Here is a 24,287-nt window from a genome sequence, read left to right on the forward strand (position 1 = left end):
AAACTTGCTATACGTGCAGGTTTGGAACAGAAAGAACATTACAAATCTTATTTATTTCAGAAAAGAAAAATAATAAATTGTTTTTATTTTTGTCAGACAGCCACTTCAACTTAACAGATGTACACGGATTTAAATGCACACCACTACTGAAAGGATACTTTATGCCATAACACAATTTCAATTATTTGCATTATTTTAAGAAAATACATGTGTTCAGTACAGATTAGACTGAGATTCCGCATTCAACACACATAAACTTAGTGTGGCGGAATGGCGGCGGGTAAAAGCAACTCATTCTTATATGCGCAAATCATCGGCTATCATAATGACATAGCAAAGAGATTATAACTTGTAATATTATATTTTTCAAGAAAAGCATCAAGGCCCTTCTTGAACTTGTTCAATGAATCAACCATCACAGTATCATGTGAAAGAGAGTTCTATAGTCTAAAATTAGCAAAAAAAAGAAAGGAAAAACTATTCCAGGACATAACCAGTACACACTGAGATGAAAAAATTTTGTTAAAAGAGACCACCTAAGTCATCTGGCCAGGTAAAAAGAAAATCGCTAGGACCACTGATACACATACTAATAAGAACAATGGGACTGAATCCTCCAGTATAAACAACATTGTATTGTAAGACCCCATTAGATGAAGCTTGGTAGCTAAAGCACAAAAGATATATCAAATTTACGTAGACATCTATCGTAACCCCCAGGGCACAATAAAAATCCAAAGAGTCCCAGTATTAGATGTTTCAACAAGACTTTTCCATATATAAATTCAGTTTGTGCAAATGGATCGCAGACAAAGTATTCCCATCTATTGGAAGACATCTTTGTGGGGCCCCATTGTTCTTTGCATGCATCGAGCAAGAGGGTCTTTATCGATAGTTTCTTTCTATTTGATCCACCAGGCCTGATAGCAAAAGCACCATTCCACCGTAGCTTCGATTATTTTTGAAAACCTGCCGCACACGTGGCATGCACTACGGCTTTAACAAGTGCTGAGGTCTGGATTGTCTCCAGTTCTATAGTCTCACTGCTCTCACAGTAAAGAATCCCGGTCTGTGCTTATGGTGAACCCTTTTTTCCTCTAGACATAGAGGATGCCCCCTTATCCTTGTCACAGACCTAGGTGTAAAAACATCATTAGAAAGATCTCTATACAGTCCAATTATATATTTGTACATTGTAATTAGATCGCCCCTAAGCCGTCTTTTTTTCTAAACATTGGTTGTTATCATTACACATGAAGGGCATATTGTCACTAAAGTTTAATAGGTTATTTATGAATAGATCCTAGGGACAAATAATTGGCTGTAAATAGGGTTATCTTCTGCTGGAACATTATAGTGTCAGGGCCGGGGCCCATCAGAGGATTCTCTGGTACTCTGGGTGCCAGTCCAACTCTGAGTGCAATGTTGTATTTGCACATCGAGTTGTTTTTGACGATTGGTGTCGTAAACCTAGGCCTAGAAATACCACTGATGGATCAAATATATTAATGAAAGTATATATAATGTAAATCTCTAGCCATAGATGTATAGATTTGGCCACAATACGACAAGCATTGCCATTTTTTAAATTTAAATAATCTAATGGGGAAGGAGAGAAAAAAAGATTTTCCGCAATATAAACTATTTTTATTATGGAAAATTGGGAGAAATAATGTGCCTCTACATTGCCCTGCTTGTAGTCTACTCAGACACTAGTAAAGTAAATGCTAAGTTTTTATTGTTTACCACTAACGACCAGGAAAAATGTAGAAGCATGAACTGTGAGGCAAGTTATTAAGACTGGCGTTTCATACGTATTACACATGCAAGCTTTTAGAATTTAAAAAATGTGTTGCATCTTCCGGCTGAGCCATGCGCTCTTCTTCTCTCCTCCGGCTCCCTCATCACATCAGCGATGCTTGTACAAGGTCCTGACGCCTATATGCAATGGCATCACTTCAACGTCATCAGTACTGCATTACATACAATGTCCTGACCCTGCCCGGCATCATTATGTCTTACGAGCTGCGTCACATCATGACATGAATGAAGATGAAAGACTTCTCTATCTCTATAGGCAATATTTGTTCATACCATAAAATGACAGCTTCCACCACGATTCTTAAGCTGCAGCATGCTGGCCCCAGATTAACTTTCTGATATCTACGTAAAATTGCAAATAAAGACTATGTTGTAGTGAGTACTCTTTGTTCTCTTTTGTTAAAAAATAAATAAATAAATGAAAAAGATGTTGTAATGCAGGAAAACCGACCTTATCGACTGATAAACAGAGTTGACTTGTTTTCTAAGGTTATCAAGTACAAGCACTGTCTGTAGTAATACAGTACTAGCAACACCTTCTGCTCTTATCAAACAGATTTTACTTTCGGTGTAGATTTGCTTAAAGGGGTTGTCCACCAAAAATAAAAACGTTATTATTTTTCTATTCTTTCTGTTCCAAACCTGCAGGAATTGCAGGTTTTTAGTCCCTATCGCATAGATGCGGAAGTTCGGAGCGGCCTTTTTGTGGTGACATGGCGACACAGGCTCCGGGATGAAGGAGATCCCCCTTCTTTCTATTGGTGAGGTGGATGAAGGGACTGGTTGCCTGACTCAATTCATCAATTAAGCCAGCCCCCTTCTCAGTCCCTGAATCAGCTGTGATGGAGAAGGGGCTGGCTTAGCTGATTACCACAAGAACGGCCGCTCTGAAACTTCCGGGTCTACGCGACGGGAACTGAAAACTTGCTATCTGTGCAGGTTTGGAAGAGAAAGTACATTACAAAGCTTATTTATTTCAGAAAAGAAAAATAATCAATTGTTTTTATTTTTGTCAGACAGCCACTTCAACATAACAGATGTGCTTTTTTAACACGGATTTAAATGCACACCACTACTGAAAGGATACTTTATGCCATAACACAATTTCAATTATTTGCATTCTTTTAAGAAAATACATGTGTTCAGTACAGATCAGACTGAGATTCCGCATTCAACACACATAAACTTAGTGTGGCGGACTGGCGACGGGTAAAAGCAACTCATTCTTATATGCGCAAATCATCGGCTATCATAATCACATAGCAAAGAGATTAATTGTCATCATTCTAAGTGACAGCTGAGTATAGCAATTGTCAGGCTGGGCTTCTATCAGAATAAATCTCAGGATCAACGTCCCATTTCCAGAATCGAGTACTTATAACTTGTAATATTATATTTTTCAAGAAAAGCATCAAGGCCCTTCTTGAACTTGTTCAATGAATCAACCATCACAGTATCCGGTGGCAGAGAGTTCTATAGTCTAAAATTAGCAAAAAAAAGAAAGGAAAAACTATTCCAGGACATAACCAGCACACACTGAGATGAAAAAATGTTGTTAAAAGAGACCACCTAAGTCACCTGGCCAGGTAAAAAGAAAATCGCTAGGACCACTGATACACATACTAATAAGAACAATGGGACTGAATCTTCCAGTATAAACAACATTGTATTGTAAGACCCCATTAGATGACGCTTGGTAGCTAAAGCACAAAAGATATATCAAATTTACGTAGACATCTATCGTAACCCCCAGGGCACAATAAAAATCCAAAGAGTCCCAGTATTAGATGTATCAACAAGACTTTTCCATATATAAATTCAGTTTGTGCAAATGGATCGCAGACAAAGTATTCCCATCTATTGGAAGACATCTTTGTGGGGCCCCATTGTTCTTTGCATGCATCGAGCAAGAGGGTCTTTATCGACCGTTTCTTTCTATTTGATCCACCAGGCCTGATAGCAAAAGCACCATTCCACCGTAGCTTCGATTATTTTTGAAAACCTGCCGCACACGTGGCATGCACTACGGCTTTAACAAGTGCTGAGGTCTGGATTGTCTCCAGTTCTATAGTCTCACTGCTCTCACAGTAAAGAATCCCGGTCTGTGCTTATGGTGAACCCTTTTTTCCTCTAGACATAGAGGATGCCCCCTTATCCTTGTCACAGACCTAGGTGTAAAAACATCATTAGAAAGATCTCTATACAGTCCAATTATATATTTGTACATTGTAATTAGATCGCCCCTAAGCCGTCTTTTTTTCTAAACATTGGTTGTTATCATTACACATGAAGGGCATATTGTCACTAAAGTTTAATAGGTTATTTATGAATAGATCCTAGGGACAAATAATTGGCTGTAAATAGGGTTATCTTCTGCTGGAACATTATAGTGTCAGGGCCGGGGCCCATCAGAGGATTCTCTGGTACTCTGGGTGCCAGTCCAACTCTGAGTGCAATGTTGTATTTGCACATCGAGTTGTTTTTGACGATTGGTGTCGTAAACCTAGGCCTAGAAAAACCACTGATGGATCAAATATATTAACCCCTTCAGGACTGAGCCTGTTTTGGCCTTCAGGACGAAGCCGATTTTTCAAATCTGACATGTGTCACTTTATGTGGTAATAACTCCGGAATGCTTTTGCCTATCCAAGTGATTCTGAGACTGTTTTCTCGTGACATATTGTACTTTATGTTAGGGAAAAAATTTGGTCGATAAATTCAATATTTATTTGTAAAAAACACCAAGATTTAGAGAAAATTAGCAAAAATTAGCATTTTTTTAAATTTAAATGTATCTACTTGTAAAACAGATAGTAATACCACACAAAATACTTACTAGTTTATATTTCCCATAGGTCTACTTTATGTTTGCATCGTTTTTTGAACATTTTTTTATTTTTCTAGGACGTTACAATGCTTAGAACTTTAGCAGCAATTTCTCATATTTTCAAGAAAATTTCAAAAGCCTATTTTTTTCAGGGACCAGTTCAGTTCTGAAACGGCTTTGAGGGCCCTATATATTAGAAAATCCCCATAAATCACACCATTTTGAAAACTGCACCCCTCAAGGTATTCAAAACAGAATTCAGAAAGTGTTTTAACCCTTTAGGTGTTTCACAGGAATTAAAGCAAAGTAGAGGTGAAATTTACAAATTTCATTTTTTTTTTTCGAAAATTCATTTGTAATACATTTTTTCTGTACCACAGAAGGTTTTACCCAAGAAATGCAACTCAATATTTATTGCCCAGATTCTGCAGTTTTTATAAATATCCCACATGTGGCCCTAGTGCGGTAATGGACTGAAACACAGGCCTCAGAAGCAAAGGAGCACCTAATGGATTTTGGGGCCTCCTTTTTTTAGAATATATTTTAGGCACCATGTCAGGTTTGAAGAGGTCTTGTGGTACCAAAACAGTAAAGACCCCCCAAAAGTGACCTCATTTTGGAAACTATACCCCTCAAGGAATTTATCTATGGGTATAGTTAGGATTTTGAACCCACAGTTTTTTTGCTAAATTTATTTGAATTAGTATGTGAAGATGAAAATCTGCTTTTTTTGTGAAAAAAACGTAGAAATGTTTAATTTTTCAAGGAATAAAGTAGAAAAAACACCCCAACATATGTAAAGCAATTTCTTCCAATTATAGCAATACCCCATATGTGGTAATAAACTGCTGTTTGGACCCACAGCAGGCCTCCAAAGAGAAGGAGCACCATTTGGATTTTGGATTTCTGATTTTGCTGGAATAGTTTTCAGTGCCGTGTCGCGTTTGCAATGCACTGGAGGGATGAAAACCGTGGAAACCCCCCAATAGTGACCCGATTTTGGAAACTACACCCCTCAAGGAATTTTTCTAGGGGTAAAGTTAGCATTTTGAACCCACAGTTGTTTTGCTGAATTCATTGGAATTAGTCTGTAAAGGTAAAAATCTACTTTTTTTTCTGTAAGAATTTAGACATTTTTAATTTTTACAAGGAATAAAGATGAAAAAGCACCCCAGCATTTGTAAAGCAATTTCTCCTGATTACGTAAATACCCCACATGTGGTAATAAACTGCTGTTTGGACCCACACCGGGGCTTAGAAGGGAAGGAGCGCTACTTGGCTTTTGGAGCTCAAATTTAGCTGGAATAGTTTTTGGGTGTCATTTTGAATTTGCAAAGCCACTGAGAGACCGAAACAGTGGAAGCTCCCAAAAGTAACCCCATTTGAGAAACTACACCACTTAAGGAATCTATCTAGGGATATAGTGAGCATTTAGGCCCCACACGTCTTTTGCAGAATTTATTAGAATTAGGCCGTGAAAATTAATATCAACATTATTTCCACTAAAATGTTGAATTTTTTCAATTTCACAAAGGATAAAAGGAGAAAATGCACCCCAACATTTGTAAAGCAATTTCTCCCGAGTACGGCTATACCCCACATGTGGCCATAAATGTTTTTTTCATTAGAAAGTAATTAACCCCTTACGAACTGATCTATGTTTTGCTTTTTCTTTTTCGTTTTTCCTCCCCGCTTTCCGAGAGCCACAACTTTTTTATTTTTCCGTCAATAGAGTGGTGTGAGGGCTTATTTTTTGCGGGGCGAGCTGTAGTTTTTATTGGTACCATTTTTTGGTACATACGACTTTTTGAGAACTTTTTATTACATTTTTTGGTAGAGCGAAGGTGACCAAAAAACTGTGATTTTGCCGTTTAAAATTCTTTATTTTTCACGGCGTTCACTGTGCAAGTTCAATAATGGTATATTGTAATAGCTTGGACTTTTACGGACGAAGCAATAAGAATTTTGTGTATATTTTTTTTTTCTTTACATTACTTTAGAGAAAAAATGTGAAAAGGGTTTCTTTTTGGACTTTAAATATTTATTTAATTTTTTCCACTAATAATAACTATTTACTTTTGTTTTTACACATTTTATTAGTCCCCCTAGGAGACTTGAACCAGCAATCGTTAGGTCACTGGTAGAATACACTGCAATACTAATGTATTGCAGTATATTGTCATTTTTACAGGCACCTGTAAGGGCAAAGCCACACGTGGCGGAATTGCTCTTGAATTCCGCTGCGGACACTCCGCAGCGTTAATCCGCAGCGGAGCCGTTTCTCCATTGACTTCCACTTCTATTTAGTAGGGTTCGTTTAGACGAGGCTGAAAATTCCGCTGCGGAGCATAGGCTGCGGTGCGGAATTTGGTGTCCGCAGCATGCAATGGATGTTGCGGAGTTGTGGCGGACTGGTTGCGGACTTATGGCGGAATTTCTCCATTGACTTCAATGGAGATTCTAATTTCCGCAATGAAGTCCGCAGCTGTCATGCACATGTTATGTGTGCTGCGGATGCGTCTTGCTTTTTTGACATGACATTTCTTCATTCTGGCTGGACCTATGTATTTCTAGGTCTACAGCCAGACTGAGGAAGTCAATGGGGCTCCCGTAATTACGGGAGCGTTGCTAGGAGACGTCAGTAAATAGTCACTGTCCAGGGTGCTGAAAGAGTTAAGCGATCGGCAGTAACTGTTTCTGCACCCTGAACAGTGACTACCGATCCCAATATACAGCAACCTGTAAAAAAAATAGAAGTTCATACTTACCGAGAACTCCCTGCTTCTGTCTCCAGTCCGGCTTCCCAGGATGACGTTTCAGTCTAAGTGACGGCTGCAGCCAATCACAGGCTGCAGCGGTCACATGGACTGCCGCGTCATCCAGGGAGGTCGGGCTGGATGCCGAAAGAGGGACGCGTCACCAAGACAACGGCCGGTAAGTATGAAATTCGTTTACTTTCACTAGGGAAAGTGCTGGCCCTTCTCTCTATCCTGCACTGATAGAGAGAAGGGAAGCACTTTTACCGCAGTCCGCAGCAGCTAGTCCGCATCAATTTACTGCACATTTTGGGCAGATCCGCCGCAGAATCTGCAACGCAGATTCTGTGCGGCATTGATGCGGACAGTTGCGGAGGAAATCCGCTACGTGTTGGCATGCCCTAACAGTGTGTTCGCTGTTTCTGTCCGTTAGTCCCGGGTATCAGCTGTAATACACAGCTGACACCCGCAGCGCATGGCGCGGGCTCAGCGCGTGAGATGCTCCATATATCACCCCCACACCACTACATGCTATTAAGTCATGGTGCGCGAAAGGTTTAATGCGCAGCGGATGGTGCAGAGCGAAAATTACAATTTTCCACTGATGTGCCATTTTAGTGCACTATATGTTGTGCCCAGTTTGTGCCACAAATACCTCATAAAATTTTAACAGGGTTCTCCCGGGTATGGCGATGCCATATCGGTGGACGTAAACGGCTGTTTGGGCACGCTGTAGGGCTCAGAAGGGAGGGAACCATTTGGCTTTTGGAGCGCAGATTTTGCTTGGTAGTAGCTCTGGCATTTTGCTGGTATTTCAGTTTATAATGTGGGGGCAAATGTAGACTGGGCAGAGTACATCAGGGGCATAATAAGAGGGTATAATAATGTGGTAAATAAATAATAATCCGCAGATATATGGCCTTTGTGGCACTTATAAATGGCGCCTGATCTTATCCGCTTTTGGAACACTGCACATTTTGCATCGCCATATTCTGGGAGCCAGAACTTTTTTTATTTTTTCACCACCAGAGCCGTGTGGGGCTTATTCTTTGCGGGACAATCTGTAGATTTCATTCGTACCATTTTGGGGTACATGCCATTTTTTTGATCACTTTTTATTCCATTTTTCGGCAAGCCAGGTGACCAAAAACCATCAATTCTGACAATGATTTTTATTTATTTTTTACAGAGTTCACCCTGGACTATAAATGACCATTATATTTTATTCTGCGGGTCGGTACGATTACAGCGATACCATATGTATATAGTTTTTTTATGTTTTGCAGCGTTTGCGCAATAAAATAACTTATTTAGAAAATAATTTATTTTTTGTGTCACCAGATTCTGAGAGCCATAAGTTTTTTATTTTTCAGTCAAAAAAGCTGTGTAAGGGCTTGTTTTTTGCGGGACGGGTTGTAGTTTGTATCGGTACTATTTTGGCATACATGCGACTTTTTGATCACTTTTTATTGTATATTTTGGGCGGGGTGGTGACCAAAAAATAGTGATTCTGGCATTGTTTTTCGTTTATTTTTTTTGCGGTGTTCACCGTGTGGGAAAAATAATTATTATAGTTTTATAGTTGGGGTCGTTACGAACGCGGTGATACCAAATATGTGTACTTTTTTTTTACGTGTTCATTTTTTTTCCTATAATAAAAAGACTTATAACTTATAACTTTTATTTTTACACTTTTTTTAAAACATTTTTATTCTTTTTTTTACTTTTTTCACTTGTCCCACTAGGGGACACTTAGACTTGCAGCTCTGATCGCTGCTGGAATACATTACACTACACACGTAGTGTAATGCATTCCCACTGTCATTGTGACGTAACAGTCACACTGACAGTAAGGCTGGGTTCACACGACCTATTTTCAGACGTAAACGAGGCGTATTATGCCTCGTTTTACGTCTGAAAATAGGGCTACAATATGTCGGCAAACATCTGCCCATTCATTTGAATGGGTTTGCCGACATACTGTGCAGACAACCTGTCATTTACGCGTCGTCGTTTGACAGCTGTCAAACGACGACGCGTAAAAATACAGCCTCGTCAAAAGAAGTGCAGGACACTTCTTTCAGACGTAATTTAAGCCGTTCTTCATTGAACTCAATGAAGAGCAGCTCAAAATTTACGGCTGTCAGAGAAGCCTCGCAAAATGCGAGGAGGAGCATTTTTACGACTGAAACGAGGCAGCTGTTTTCTCCTGAAAATAGTCTGTCTTTTCAGACGTAAATGCCTGCTATCGTGTGCACATACCCGAAGCCTAGGAGGACCAGCAGAGGCTGGTCCTCATAGGCTGCTGTACATGGCAGCCCGGAAGCCATTGTCTGGCGTCCGGTTGCCATGGGTACCATCGCCAGCCCCCGTGATTTCACATGGGGGCTGCCGATCGGCGCTAAACACCTTAATTGTGGCGTTCAAAATCGAACGCCGCAATTAAGCGGTTAACTGCCGAAATCAGCGGCGATGGGCCACTGATCGGCAATGGGGAATGCAGGGCAGACACCCTGCACAGTTAACCGCCGCTGCGGTGTAGCGCCGCGCGGCGGTTAACTGTCAAAGCACAGACGTTACTGCACGTCAAGGTGCGCGAAGTGACTGCTCACATTGACGTGCATTAACGTCAAGGTGCGGGAAGGGGTTAATGAAAGTATATATAATGTAAATAGATTTGGCCACAATACGACAAGCATTGCCATTTTTTCAATTTAAATAATCTAATGGGGAAGGAGACAAAAAAAGATTTTCCGCAATATAAACTATTTTTATTATGGAAAATTGGGAGAAATAATGTGCCTCTACATTGCCCTGCTTGTAGTCTACTCAGACACTAGTAAAGTAAATACTAAGTTTTTATTGTTTACCACTAACGACCAGGAAAAATGTAGAAGCGTGAACTGTGAGGCAAGTTATTAAGACTGGCGTTTCATACGTATTACACATGCAAGCTTTTAGAATTAAAAAAATGTGTTGCATCTTCCGGCTGAGCCATGCGCTCTTCTTCTCTCCTCCGGCTCCCTCATCACATCAGCGATGCTTGTACAAGGTCCTGACGCCTATATGCAATGGCATCACTTCAACTTCATCAGTACTGCATTACATACAATGTCCTGACCCTGCCCGGCATCATTATGTCTTACGAGCTGCGTCACAGTCATGGAGCCGGAGAGGAGATGAGGAGCGGGTAGGTGGGTGTAATATATATATATATTTTTTTATTATTTTTTTTTCTTTCTTTCTTTTTAATTTTTTTTTTAATTTAAAGGGTAACTAATCTTTCAGAAAACTTCTGACATGTCATAGTGACATGTCAGAAGTTTTGATTTGTCGTAGTCCGAGCACTTAAACCCCCAGCGATCGTTAGGGCACATTCAGACGTGGCGGAATTGCTGTGGCATTCTGCTGCGGACAGTCCACAGTTGAATTCTCCACCGGCCGTTTTTTACATTTAATACATTTTTAAGCAAGTTAGTTCTGACGTTGCGGACCATAGGCTGCGGTGCAGAATTTTCCCTCCGCAGCATGCACTGTCTGTTGCGGAGAAGAAGCGGAATTTCACTGCGTATTTCAGCCTCTGCAACGTCTGAATTACCTATCAAATATGCAAATGTTGGTGCAGATTCATTGCGTAATTGCCCCAAATCTGCACCAACATTTGCAGCGCAAAAATTCCGCCACGTCTGAACGTGCCCTTAAAATGAAGCGGCAGAAGCGTCTGGGTGAGTGCTGAGCCGCTTGGTTTCTGATGGGCTTTTCTAATCAGGGAGCCACTGAACTTGTACTGAGCAGATTTCTTGTAGTTTTCTTTTTTTTAATTCTTTTATTTTCATTTTTGTAACACAAATTATACACAACACAATTGGAGTAAGCCAGTGCAATACAATCAACTGACCACAGGTCAACTACCTGTAATACATAAGTGCATAGGATCACAAGAACAATAGAACATCGCTCAAATCTAGAAGGAAAGAATCTCCAATATGCACCCTGAACCTGCAGCCGTGCATAGTATTCCATAGGCGAACAGAAAAACAGTAAAGGAAAGAAAGAAAAGCAGAGACATTAAAGGGAATGTGTTGCCAGAAAAACATGTTTTTTTTTTAAAAATTAAACATTTAGTGTGTGGGTGATTAAACATGGTTCAAATTTTTTTTATTTTTTTCACGAGTCAGGAAATAGTCAGGAAATATTATAAATTAATTCTAATTTATAATACTACCCATTTTTGGTCACTAGATGGAGCTATTCCCAAAATTGCAGCATTGCAACAATGGGTTAAAAGCCCTCGCTCTAGTGAGCTCTCAGCATCCCCCCCTCCTTTATCCTGGCTAGTGCCGGGATAAACGAGGGGTTTGAACGGTGTAACCTCCTACGCTGTGTGTCGCCATTTTTTGAGCTAACACACAGCGTAGTAGGTTTACATACAGTAGTAAACACACACAAACACGAACATACATAGAAATCTCTTACCTGCTCCTGCCGCCGCGGCTCCCTCCGGCCCGTCCGCTCCGTTTGCTGCCGCTGGTCCAAGTGCACAAATCCGGAAGACGCGACCGGAAGTAGTAATATTACTGTCCGGCCGCGACTTCCGGTCCACAGGAAAATGGCGCCGGACGGCGCCAATTTCGAATTGGACTGTGTGGGAGCGGCGCATGCGTAGTTCCCACACAGACGCCGTACACTGAAGTCAATGGGACGGGAGCCGTTCGCAGTCCCTATGGGACTGTGGCTGCCGTATTCCATGTCTGTATGTGTCGTTAATCGACACAGACAGAAATGGAACAAAAAATGGCAGCCCCCATAGGGAAGAAAAAGTGTAAAAATAAGAAAAAGTAAAACACAAACACACAAATGAATATAAACGTTTTTAATAAAGCACTAACATCTTTAACATATAAAAAAAATAATTTGTGATGACACTGTTCCTTTAAGGGAAGGGAGGAAAGGAGAAAAACTAACCTGACATACTGAACCTAAGTGAGAAATCAAGAGGCCATGATGGCCTTATATTCCGCAGTGGTTTAAAATCTGATCCAATCACGCCATGTTCTGACGAAGGAAGCATGGGATCCTTTCATTGATGCCGTGAGGTCCTCCATTCTCATAATCTCCTGAATCTTACCGAACCACATGCCCACTGACGGGGGACTGGTTTGTCTCCAAAGTGCAGGGACACACGACCTAGCCGCGTTCACCAAATGGCAAACCACCGAGCGTCTATACGTAGACAGGGGTACCTCACACAGATGGAGCAGGAAAAGGCCCAGTGATCGTGGAAGGGGGAAATCTGTAAATTTAGAGGAAATGCGCCACACCTCTGACCAGAAATCCGTCAGGAGCGGGCAATCCCAAAAAATATGCATGATTGTACCCACATGGTCACCACATCTCCAGCATAGTGGTGAGGCCGCTGGGATCATTGCAAGCAATCTGGAAGGCACACTGTAGCGTCCATGGCCGCGGGCCGTCGGGTTCACTCACCTCCCGACGCCCGCAGCCATGGATCCGTGAGCGCTGGGCCCCGTCTCCCTCCTAGGAGATGCCAGCGCTGACTTCCACTCAGTTCGGCTGTGTCCCGTAGGGTGCGTGCGCACGCTCGCGCCCGGCCTTAAAGGGCCAGCGCGCAAATAGGAAATCGTCATCATCATCATCAACTGCCACGATTTCCTGGTCTATAAGAAGGCCCCTGGCCTTCTAATCCTTGCCTGAGCGTTGTTAGTTTTCCCAGTCTGTCTTGCTAATGGTCCCTCAGTGTTTCCCGTTCCAATTGTTACCCATGCCTTGTTACCCGTTCCTGTTTCCCGTGCTGTGCCTTAGTATCGAGTAGTGCCACGTCCTGTGTCATCTGCCACGTCCGGAGGAGTCCGCCACGTCTGGTGCAACTAGCGGCTCCTGTGTCATCCGCCACGTTTGGCGCCATCTGCTGCACCCATCTCATCTGTGCCAGAGCTGCGGCCACCATCTGGACTATTCAGGTACCCTTGTGCGGGACATTGTATTTCTGGGGTGTCCTGTTGTTTGGCCAGCTGCCTCCCCTCTGCGGCGGTACGGCCTAGTGGGTACACTAACCCGCTCCGTGACACACCCTATACCAACGAGACAGAATCTTGAACCCTGACTCCTGGAATCTACTGGCCATAGAAGACTTATGCGTCATGGTGAACAGGCGATCCTTTTGTTCAGAAGTTAAAGTCAAGCCCAGGTCTCTTTCCCAACCTAGCAGGTAAGGTGGTGGCGGCAGATTGAAGGGTGAGATTAAGAGAGTATAAAGTCTGGACAACAAATGCCGAATCGTGCCCTTGCCTGTACATAGGAGCTCAAACGGGGAGCTACCCCGCGAGTGTGCCGCTGGATGTTCTAATGACACCAGAAAATCTCGCAACTGGGTAATCTGCCACGCCGTGAAAGAGACCGGGTCCGACAAAGACTGTAGCTGAGCGCTATTCATCCACATATCGTCCTGCAAAAAGTGTATGGCCTGCCCCTTACCTGCCCTCAACCAAAGCTGGAAAGGGCCACAGTCCATTCCCGGCGGAAAGGCTGGATTGCCCAAGATCGGGAATAGCGGGGAGGGGGACGGTGAGATCTCTGCCCGAGGAAAAATCTGCGCCGCAACTGCCGAGGTCGGACCGATTGTCGGGTGCGTCCGAGCTACCAGGGGAACATGTCTACACAACCAAGGTAGGGCCTGTATAGGGACTTTCATGAAAGCCTGTTCCATTGACTCCCATTCTTTAATCCCGATATCTCGGAACCAGTCTAAAATTCGTGTCAAGTGAGAGGCAAGATGATAGGAGACAAAGTTCGGAAGACCAATGCCCCCCTCACACTTTACACGAAAAAGCATGGATCGGGCAATACGCGTAGGTTTCCCTGCCCAGATAAATTTGTGCAAAAGAGACAGCAGGGATTGAAAGAACGGGCGTGGGATATGTATCGGTAGGGCCTGAAAAAGATACAGAATCCGTGGTAAAATATTCATTTTGAATATCGCGCACCTACCAAACCAGGTAAAGGTGCCCGACGTCCAGGAATCCAGGTCAGCCTTTACCCGTTGAAGGAGTGGAGGAAAGTTCACCGCATAAAGGCGAGACAGTTCACTAGGAAGGTGGATCCCCAGGTATTTAAGTGAGTCGGATTTCTTGTAGTTTTCATCTGCTTCTATGTGGGTTTTTTTTTAACTCGATATTCAGGAAACACAACATTAATACAAAAACATAACCAAGATAAAAACAGTACTCCGTGGCATATGGTAGGCATGTTACTTATCCAGCAGAAACAGTAAGGGGTAATTTATTAAGACTGGTGTTTCATACGCCATTCTTAATATAAAGAAAGTTTGAGTAAAATGTGCCTAATGAATTAAGAGGCGCAAGCCTCTTAATTCATTAGGGGCATCTCTGGGCATGAGCTAGTGTAGCTTTACACCATAGTTTACCCCAGGTTCTGGCATAAATTATGATAAATTTGTTGAGCCGTGAGTTGACCCAGCCCTTCTGCTAAGACCCACCCACTTTATTATTAAAAGTGGTGCAAACAGCACAAAAGTAATAAACAACTTGTAGAAAAAGAATTACAAAAGATCTCAGTGCTTTAACCCCTTCAGCCGCAGCCATTTTTCAGATTTTCATTTTCGTTTTTTCCTCCCTACCTTCCAAAAGCCATAACTTTTTTATTTTTCCGTCTATATAGTCCTATGAGGGCTTGATTTTTGCAGGACGAGTTGTCGTTTTTCGTAGCATCATTTATTGTGCCATATAATGTACTAGGAAACGGGGAAAAAATTATTTGTGGGGTAGAAAATGAAAAAAACAGAGATTCCTCCATTGTTTTTTGCGCTTTGTTTTTACGGAATTCACTGGGCAATTAAAACAACATTTTAACTGTATTCTGTGGGTCAATAGGATTACGGCAATACCAAATATATATAGTTTTTTCTATATTTTACTACTTTTACAAGTAAAAACCTACGTGTAAAAAATTAAATTTATTTTGTGTCGCCAAATTCTGAGAGCCATAACTTTTTTATTTTTCCGTCGATTAAGTGGTATGAGAGCTTATTTTTTGCGGGATAAGCTGTAGTTTTTAATGATACTATTTTGGGGTACATGCGATGTTTTAATCACTTTTTATTTGATTTTTGTGGGAGATGAGGTGACCAAAAAATAGAGATTCTGGTGTTTTACATGTTATTTATTTTTACGGCGTTCACCATGCGGGTTAAATAATGATATATTGTAATAGTTCAGACATTTACGGATGCGGCGATACCAATTATGTTTATTTATTTATTTTTTTACTATGCTCTAGGGGGAAAATGGGGAAAAGGTTTTTTTTTATAACTTTTCATTTTTATTTTTTTTTACATAAAAAAACAACTTTATTTTACAAATTTTTACTTTTTTTTATTAGTTCCCCTAGGGGACTTCAAGCAGCGATCGTTAGATCGTTTGCGCTATATACTGCAATACTAATGTATTGCAGTATATCGTGATTCTGAAAGGCTCCTATTAAGCCCTGCCAGAGGCAGGGCTTAGTAGGAGCACAAAGATGGCGGTCCTGGGGGCCTTCATTAGGCCCCCAGGCAGCCATAGCAACCATCGCCACCCCGCGATTGCATTGCGGGGGGCGCGATGAGCTGTTGGAGGGGGTCGCCCCCCTCTTTCTAACGATTTAAATGCTGCGGTCGATATTGACCGCGGCATTTAACGAGTGGGATCGCAATCGTTACTCTGTGAGCCTGTTCCATACTTCCCCTACCCGACTTTGGCATATGGATACGTCAAATGTTGGGAAGGGCTTAATTCAAAAATAATAGCCGGCAGTAATTGGGACTTTTGTGCCGTTTGCGACTTTTCTACGCCAGCAAACTGGAGTAGAAAAGGGAATAAATTCACCCCTATGTACACCCAGGGGATTAGCTGGGTGGTGTTTAGGAGGGGCATGTGTTGGGTGGGGATTACCAATAAAACACTTTGCTTAGGCCAGGTTATTTTGATAGATGGCTAGGGCAGCTAACTGAAACTTTCCTCCAGCTGATGACTACTCTTTTGGGTTAAGCTATTATTGCCGGAAGCCCCATCTCCATAAGGGGAAGTCATCAAGCACTCTACGGCAGTTTTTCGGCATAGAAAAGTCACATATTGCACCTTTTGCATTTTTATGTCGCCTCCGCCACTTTTAAAAATGTGCAGGGCTTAGAGGAATGGGAGTGGCCACTCATGGCCCAATAAAATCTTCATAATGGCGTAAATTATAGGGGAAATCTACCCCAGCCTGCGCCTCTTAATAAATTAGGTGCATTTTACTCCAGTACTCTTTATATTAAGACCAGCTTATGAAACATCAGTCTTAATAAATCAGCCCCATTAACTATTTATTTACTACATCACGCTGAATACATTTGTCTGTGCATCTGTGGTCTGCTGAAGTGAAATGTTAAGCATCAAGTTATGTGTACCGCGCAGTATACATTTTTTTAATTGGATTCCTCTATATGAAATAGCACTGTCAATGACGCTATTCCATGCAGTTGAAAAAAAGGTGTATACCGGCGCAACGAATGCCAAAACGACGCCCTTTTTCCATCTATTGGATGCATGGGCCCTATAGATAAGCCTAAGTGACACTGCAAACACAGTGTGAATCAGGGTCGGACTGGCCCACTGGAGGACCGGAAGATCCTCCAGTGGGCCCTTGCAGCGGGCTGCTTTTATCCGGCAGCGGAGCAGAGAGACATTTTCTCCCTGCCCCGCTTCTTACACTTGTAGGCAGGGCCGGCATTAGGGCCCCCTGTCGACTATAGAAGCCATAGCGGCTGCTACGAGGACCGCGGCATGAGGAGACCCACGTCGCCCTGCACATAAATGTTATGTGCCGGGCGGCACGAGCCCCCTCATGCCCCGTGGCGTAGCTAGCACCGGAGGGGGCCCTGGTGCTAGTGACTGACACATTTACTTGTATCTGTGCCTGCAGATACAATTGAATAGTATAGGCTGCAGGCCACATTAGGCCTGCAGCCTATAAGCTGCTGGGACAACTCTGCATTGCATCACGCTGGCCTACGACATCTGAGACGGTGGAGCGCTCCGTCCCTCGTGGGAATGGGGCTAGGTGAGTACAATTAATTTAAAAAAAATTGGGGGGTGATGCTATTTACTGAGGGGGCTATGTGGCGCTATCTGCTAGGGGGCAGTGTGCTGCTATCTACTAGGGGTGCTGTGTGGCACTATACAGGAGGAGAGGTGTGTAGCACTATACAGGGGGAGCGCTGTCTGGTGCTATCTACTTGGGGAGCTGTGTGGCGCTACCTACTAGGGGGCTGTGGGGCAATACAGGGGGAGGTTTGTGTGGCGCTATCTACTAGGGGGGGGCTGTGTGGCACTATACAGGGGAGGGCTGTGTGGCACTATCTACTAGGGGGTTTGTGTGGCACTATCTACTGGGGAGGCTGTGTGGCACTATCTGCTAGGGGGCTGTGTGCTGCTAACTACTAGGGGTGCTGTGTGGCACTATACAGGAGGAGGGCTGTGTAGCATTATACAGGGGAGGGCTGTGTGGCACTACCTACTAGGGGGGGCTGTGTAGTACTATCTACTAGGGGAGCTGTGTGGCACTATACGAGGGGGCTGTGTGTGGCACTATCTACAAGAGGGGGGGCTGTGTGTGGCACTATCTACAAGAGAAGGGCTGTGTGTGGCACTATCTACAAGAGAAGGGCTGTGTGTGGCACTATCTACAAGAGGGGGGCTGTGAGTGGCACTATCTACAAGATGGGGGCTGTGTGTGGCACTATCTACAAGAGGGGTCATGTGTGTGGCACTATCTACAAGGGAAGGGGCTGTGTGTTGCACTATCTACAAGAGAAGGGGCTGTGTGTGGCACTATCTAAAAGAGGGGGCTGAGTGTGGCACTATCTACAAGAGGGGGCTGTGTATGGCACTATCTACAAGAGGGGGGCTGTGTGTGGCGCTATCCACAAGAGATGGGCTGTGTGTGGTACTAGCTACAAGAGGGGGGCTGTGTGTGGCGCTATTATTTTTGTGGGGCCTAAAGGGGGTACTATTATAGTGTGTGGCACTGAGGGGGCATTATTTCCATCTGGGGCACTATAGATGGCAAGGGTTTTGTGGAGGGTTGGGAGGTGCTACAAAAGCGAGAAGCCAAAGATGCACAGTAAATGCCAAAAATGTCTGATAGATGCGGGTCCCAGCTCTGGTACCCACAGCTATAACTAGAACTGACCGCAAAATCCAGGCGGAGACCAGTGGAGAGAGGGTCGCGCGTGAGCACAGCTCTCGCTATTCTGTTGTATGGTTGTTATGGAAACAGCCGAGCAGCTCTTGCACGGCTGTTTCCATAACTCCCATTGAACAGAATAGAGAGAGCTGCGCGCACACGTGAACCTCTCTCCACTGGTCTACGCCTGGATTCTGCGGCCAGTTATAGATATAGCTGCGGGTACCAAAGCTGTTACCCGAATCTATCAGACATTTTTTCCATTTCCTGTGGATATGCCATAAATGTCTAAGATGGGAACACTCCTTAAATTTATATGGTCTGCAGAGCGCTTGTGTAGGACTGGTGACTACCGTTATATGGTCACTATGTGGTGGTAATATTGGTCTTTGGTTTACTGCACACGTTTTACTACACAATTAAGAGTGGTTGCATTATTTCTATATAGCTGACGGGTGGGCCCCAATAATTATTTCCTCTGGTGGGCCCAAGGTACTCCAGTCCAACACTGGTGTGAATACATTTTTAAAGGCTGTGAGGTGTATATAGCCAGGGCCGGCGTCAGCACCCGGCGAACCCAGGTGCCGGGGCCCACTGCTCTTGTAGGGGCCCACTCGGCCGCCGGGTGCTTTACGCCGCCCAACTTCTTAAATTAACTATAGCCGTCCGTGGTAGATTGCAGAGAGGAGCAGATAAAAATTATTTTAAAAAACTCACCTAACAAGTCCTCATGACAAGCTGAACGGTCCCATCACTGCCGTCTTGCTGGTACTTGGCGCCACTTGCATCCACAATAACAATGCATTGTGGCGCAGATGACGTAATCATGTCACGCTGACATGATTACGTCATCGCACCCACCGCTTTGTTATTGTGGATGTGAGCAGCGCCAAGTACCAGTAAGAAGGCAGTGACGGGACCGTTCAGCTCGTCGTGTGAATGTGTTAGGTGAATTTTTTTTTTTTTTTTTTTATTGGAGCAAAGGAACCAAACTGGGGGATTAGCTTTTATATGGGAGCACAGGCAATGGACTAACTTCTATATGGGGGCATGTATGTATGTATGTATGTATGACCATGAATGATACTGTCTGATGGGCCCTGTATCTAAGCACACCACATATTAGGCTTAGATACAGGGCCCATGTGTGATACTGTCTGCTGGGGCCCTGTATCTAAGCCTACCTTGTGGTAGGCTTAGATACATGGTCTAACAGACAGTATCACACATGGGCCCTGTATCTAAGCCTACCACATGTGTTACCAATTCTTTTTTGTGTTTGTGTTTTTCTACAGGTTTGGTCGTTGGACTAAGTCGGATTCGAGGACTACTTCGATGATGGCTTTTTATTTAAATAAAATATTTTTTCTATGTCTTTGTATTTTCTTTTAAACTTTTATTACTACCGCTTTAGTAATGGCCGCTGGCTAATTGACAGCGTCAATTACTAAGGCGGGGCTTAATGTTAGCCAGTAAAAAGGCTAACACTAACCCCCATTATTACCCCGGTACCGACCACCACCATCGGGAAGAGCCAGGTGTGATCCAGTACCCGACCATCTGTAGTGATGGTCGGTCATTGGGGCGGCCGCAGGCTGGTATTAATAGGCTGGGGAAGCCCAAAAACAGTGGTCCTTCCCACCCTGGTAATGCTAGCCTGCTGCTGCTGTGTTGTATCTGGCTGGTTATGAAAAATGGGGGGGACCCCACGTAATTTTTTTTCTATTATTTATTTTTCAATAATTGGAAAAAACGATGTGGGGTTCCCCCCAATTTTTCATAACCAGCTATTTCTATTTTTGCAGATGACACCAAGCTATATGTACACACACACACACACACACATTTTTTTGGGGGGTGGACATATGTTAGTACAAGGATACTTACTGCTGGGGCCCTGTATATAAGTCTATTATGTGTTATACTGTCTGCTGGGCCATGTATCTAAGCCTATCATGTGTGATACTGTCTGCTGGGGCCATGTATCTAAGGCTATCATGTGTGATACTATCTGCTTTGGCCTTGTATCTAAGCCTATCATGTATGATAGTGTCTGCTGAGCCAATGCATACAATTCTATCCAGCGGTGTAGCTATAGGAGCCTTAGTCTTATAGATATGCGATCTCCGATATGTATGTAAAAGTTTATTTATTTTTCGGGGGGTAAATATATTTCTCAGGGCTTGTGTCCCTGAACTTTTAAGACCCTAGCAGCGGCCCTGGGCCTAACTAATATATGGGGGCACAAAGGAGACCTAAAGAATATATAGGGACACAAAGGGCGCCTTACTAATATATAGGGACACAACTAATATATGGAGGCACGAAAGAGAACTACTATTCTTTAAGGGCAAAAATGGGACATTACTACTGTGTGGGAGCACATAGGGAGGTATTACTGTGTAGGGAGTATAAAGGTGGCACTAAAACTGATCCATCACTATTTTCTTAAAGGTCGCCTTTTTTGGGGGGGTTGGTGCCCTGTAAGGGACAGTATAGGTGGTATTGCATACCTCCCATCCGTCCCGATTCCGGCGGGACAGTCCCGGTTTCTCACCGCTGTTCCACCGTCCAGGCCAGTCTGCAAAATGTCCCACTAGGCGCTGCATCAAAACAGATGATCGCTGCTGACTGCAGCAGCGATCAGAAGAAGGCAGAAGTCTTGCGGCGGTGTTCTCACTGGGATCGATGCCGGCCCGTGAGTGGACCAGTCCAGTCATCTGACCTGTCACCTGACCTGTCATCTGACCTCACCGGTCAGGTGACTGGACTGGTCCACTCCCGGGCCGGCATCGACACCAGTGAGAATGCAGCTGCAAGACTTCTGCCTTCTTTTGACGGTGAGTGACGTCAAAGCAGAGCGGAGAGTGGCAGCAGTAGGGCCGGCCACCTCTACCGCTCTCCGCTCCGGCGGCAATGTGGCACCTACAGGGGGACTGTGTGTGGAGCTATCTACTGGGGGGCTATGTGTGGCACCTACAGGGGAACTGTGTGTGGAGCTATCTACTGGGGGGCTGTGTGTGGAGCTATCTACTGGGGGGCTGTGTGTGGAGCTATCTACTGGGGGGCTGTATCTGGCGCTATGTACAGGGGGGCTGTGTCTGGAGCTATCTACAGGGGGGTTGTATCTGGAGCTATCTACAGGGCTCTTGTGGATGATTTTTCCATTGACCGGTAGCAGAGCTACACAACTGGAAAAAAAAATCCCCATCATGTAACTCTGCTACCTGTCAATTGAAACGTCATCCACAACAGGGTCTCCCTCTTGACTTTCATTGTTCTCAGCCTTTTGGTTTGTCCTGCAGCTGCCGCCGTGATGAGCAAATGTTATACCCAAGATAGGAAAAGTAACACAAAGACGACATAACCTGATCCATAATATCTGTGATATCCAGACAGTCTAGAGATCCGCAGTGAGAATGTGCGCGTGTTATTTGCAGAAGGATCTGGCTGTGATTTGATGTGTTTATGCCGGATATTGGGCGTGGTTAGGGGCGTGGCTTAAAATGCCCCTCTTTTCCGAATTCAAAAGTTGGGAGGTATGGTATTGGTAGAGGCAGTTTATCAACATCACGTTTACATCTAATTCCTCCAGGTACTGAAATACTCGAACCTACAGATACCAGGTCTTCCGGAAATCACAACCTCTGTGTAACAGGTACATCAAGATTCACACATCGCAGAAACGGCACTATCTGGATTCATTGGCCCATGACTTACATGTGACTGGTAAGTGATCCATGTTACATCCTTCTGGCATTATGTTTCTGCCTTTATACTGCCGCCGCTCGAGTTGCACCGCAAAGGGGCCCACTAAGGTTCTGTCGCCCTGTATATAGCATGTGTATGCCAAAGCTCCTATATGTCATCATATTCAGAGGTGCAATAAGAGATTTCACATGGCAGATGTATTAATCCTGGCATATATAAACTCCCGTGAGTTATAAGAAGACAGGTATGCCATGTTTCAACGTTGGCAGATAGCCTAAGCAGAGGCTAATAATTATCTATATTCAACGCCCTAGCCATTATATATATATTCAACATTTTGCGGCACTAGACAGCTCCCACTACTACTATATTATTTATACCACCAGGGGGCGGCAGTCGACAAGTTCTCGGTGTAGAGGAGAAAGACGCGATACAATGCACCAGTGACACGCGTCCGCTTCGTCTTGAGGACTTCCTGTCAGTCCAGGAAGTGACGTTACGCCTGGGAAGCGTCGCCTAGGCAACTACTGCAAGCTACTTTTATCTTCAACGAAGACGTCTTTTCTGTGTAAGGTAATTGTGTTCGTGTCTCCTTTTATATTGCTGCTATACATTCGTGCGCTGGCTGCTATTACTTTACGGTAGCGTCACTCGTTATAGAATAAAGACATTTTTACTGAAAGAAAACTAGATCTATATAAATACCTATATTTACAATCTACTTACATAATGGAATGCGATTTACTATTCATGTCAGTTGTAGAATACAAATGTCATGCGCAAAAATAACGCATAGTAAGGAATTTTCGCATCATAACTCCAGATTATTGAGCTGATCTTACTACAAACATTCATGGCATCTCAATAGATGCCATCAATCAGGGGTGGGACAGGATCTCTCGGTGCCCTAAGCAGGGGTTTCAGAATGGTCCCTGAAATCCAGCATTATCAGCCACTCTGACACGGTGTTCAATGGATTGTACAAAGCAGGACTTGTTAATTCGCCCTCCCCCCATGGATTCTTAGCCAGCCACATACCCTGCCTAACCCTTGTCCTGCTGCTACGATCTATATTCAATTAGTGGCGGTCCAACCACAGTGACCCCACCGATCGTTAGAATGAAGTGGCCGCATGGTCAATTATAGTAAATAGCAGTCTGACCCCCACTGTTTGGACATTGATGGCATATGCCAATGATAGATACTAGTGTTGTTTGGACTGAGACAACCCCTTTAAAGGCTGTGTACACCTTTGAAAACTATTATTATTGTTATTATTTTTAATAAAACAGTGTATCAGTGTGTTTGGTGCAACTTTGTAATTACTTTTTATTAAAACATATTTTAACCTTTTGAGATACAGCTGCTCTGAATACAGGATACAAAGCAACTGTATCCTGCGCTGAGACCTGAATCCATCATGTCAGCGGCACTGACCGGTTCAGAGACAGTGGGTCCTGGGTCCTGCGTGATCCACCTTTTTGTCGATCACATCAAAGTTATGAACTTACATGTAATTGATAACAACTCTGACACGCAGGATCACTGAACCCAGGACTCACAGTCACTGAACCCGCCAGTGCCGCTGACCTGACAGTTACAAGTCTCAGCTGATCTGTATACAGGATACAAAGCAGCTGTATCTGAAAAAGTCAAAATATTTTTTAATAAAAAGTAATTACAAAGTTGCACCAAACACACTGATACACTGTTTTAAAAAAAAAAATAATAATTTCCAACGGTGTACATAGCCTTTAATTTTCAGATGGGCTTTGTTGGTGAACGTGAAGCATTCTACACTTGTATTAGTAAGGGTACACGACCGTGCCCGTAATCACGGTCAGTAATTATGGACGAATTCTACGGCTGTGTACATGGGGCCTAAATGTGCCTCAAAGTGGTGGCGCCATCATACGCATAAGATTTCC

The 24,287-nt window shown here is 43.6% G+C and overlaps 1 protein-coding gene and 1 long non-coding RNA gene across 5 annotated transcripts in view; one reads left to right on the plus strand and one right to left on the minus strand.

Moving 5' to 3' along the window:
* Positions 1-615: 615 nt before the first annotated feature.
* Positions 616-22,831, minus strand: LOC142658913 (uncharacterized). 2 transcript variants are annotated; one of them, XR_012850227.1, is made up of 3 exons: positions 22,740-22,831; positions 2,095-2,163; positions 616-1,135 (listed from the first exon to the last, which is right to left on the minus strand). It is a non-coding gene; the product is annotated as an uncharacterized LOC142658913 (long non-coding RNA). The 2 variants fall into 2 exon arrangements; XR_012850226.1 differs by lacking the exon at positions 22,740-22,831 and adding an exon at positions 22,369-22,704.
* IFT81 (intraflagellar transport 81) overlaps positions 21,474-24,287 on the plus strand; it is a 156,973-nt gene continuing 154,159 nt past the window's right edge. Inside the window, exons 1-3 of one of the 3 annotated variants that reach the window (XM_075834517.1) lie at positions 21,474-21,488; positions 22,244-22,377; positions 22,746-22,932. The gene's annotated coding sequence lies outside the window, so the exon portion shown is untranslated. Of the gene's footprint in view, positions 21,489-22,112; positions 22,378-22,745; positions 22,933-24,287 lie in introns of those variants that run through there. The other 2 variants (XM_075834508.1, XM_075834520.1) reach the window with 2 other exon arrangements.

This window comes from Rhinoderma darwinii, chromosome 1 (genome assembly GCF_050947455.1).
Source record: "Rhinoderma darwinii isolate aRhiDar2 chromosome 1, aRhiDar2.hap1, whole genome shotgun sequence".
Lineage (NCBI taxonomy): Eukaryota > Metazoa > Chordata > Amphibia > Anura > Rhinodermatidae > Rhinoderma > Rhinoderma darwinii.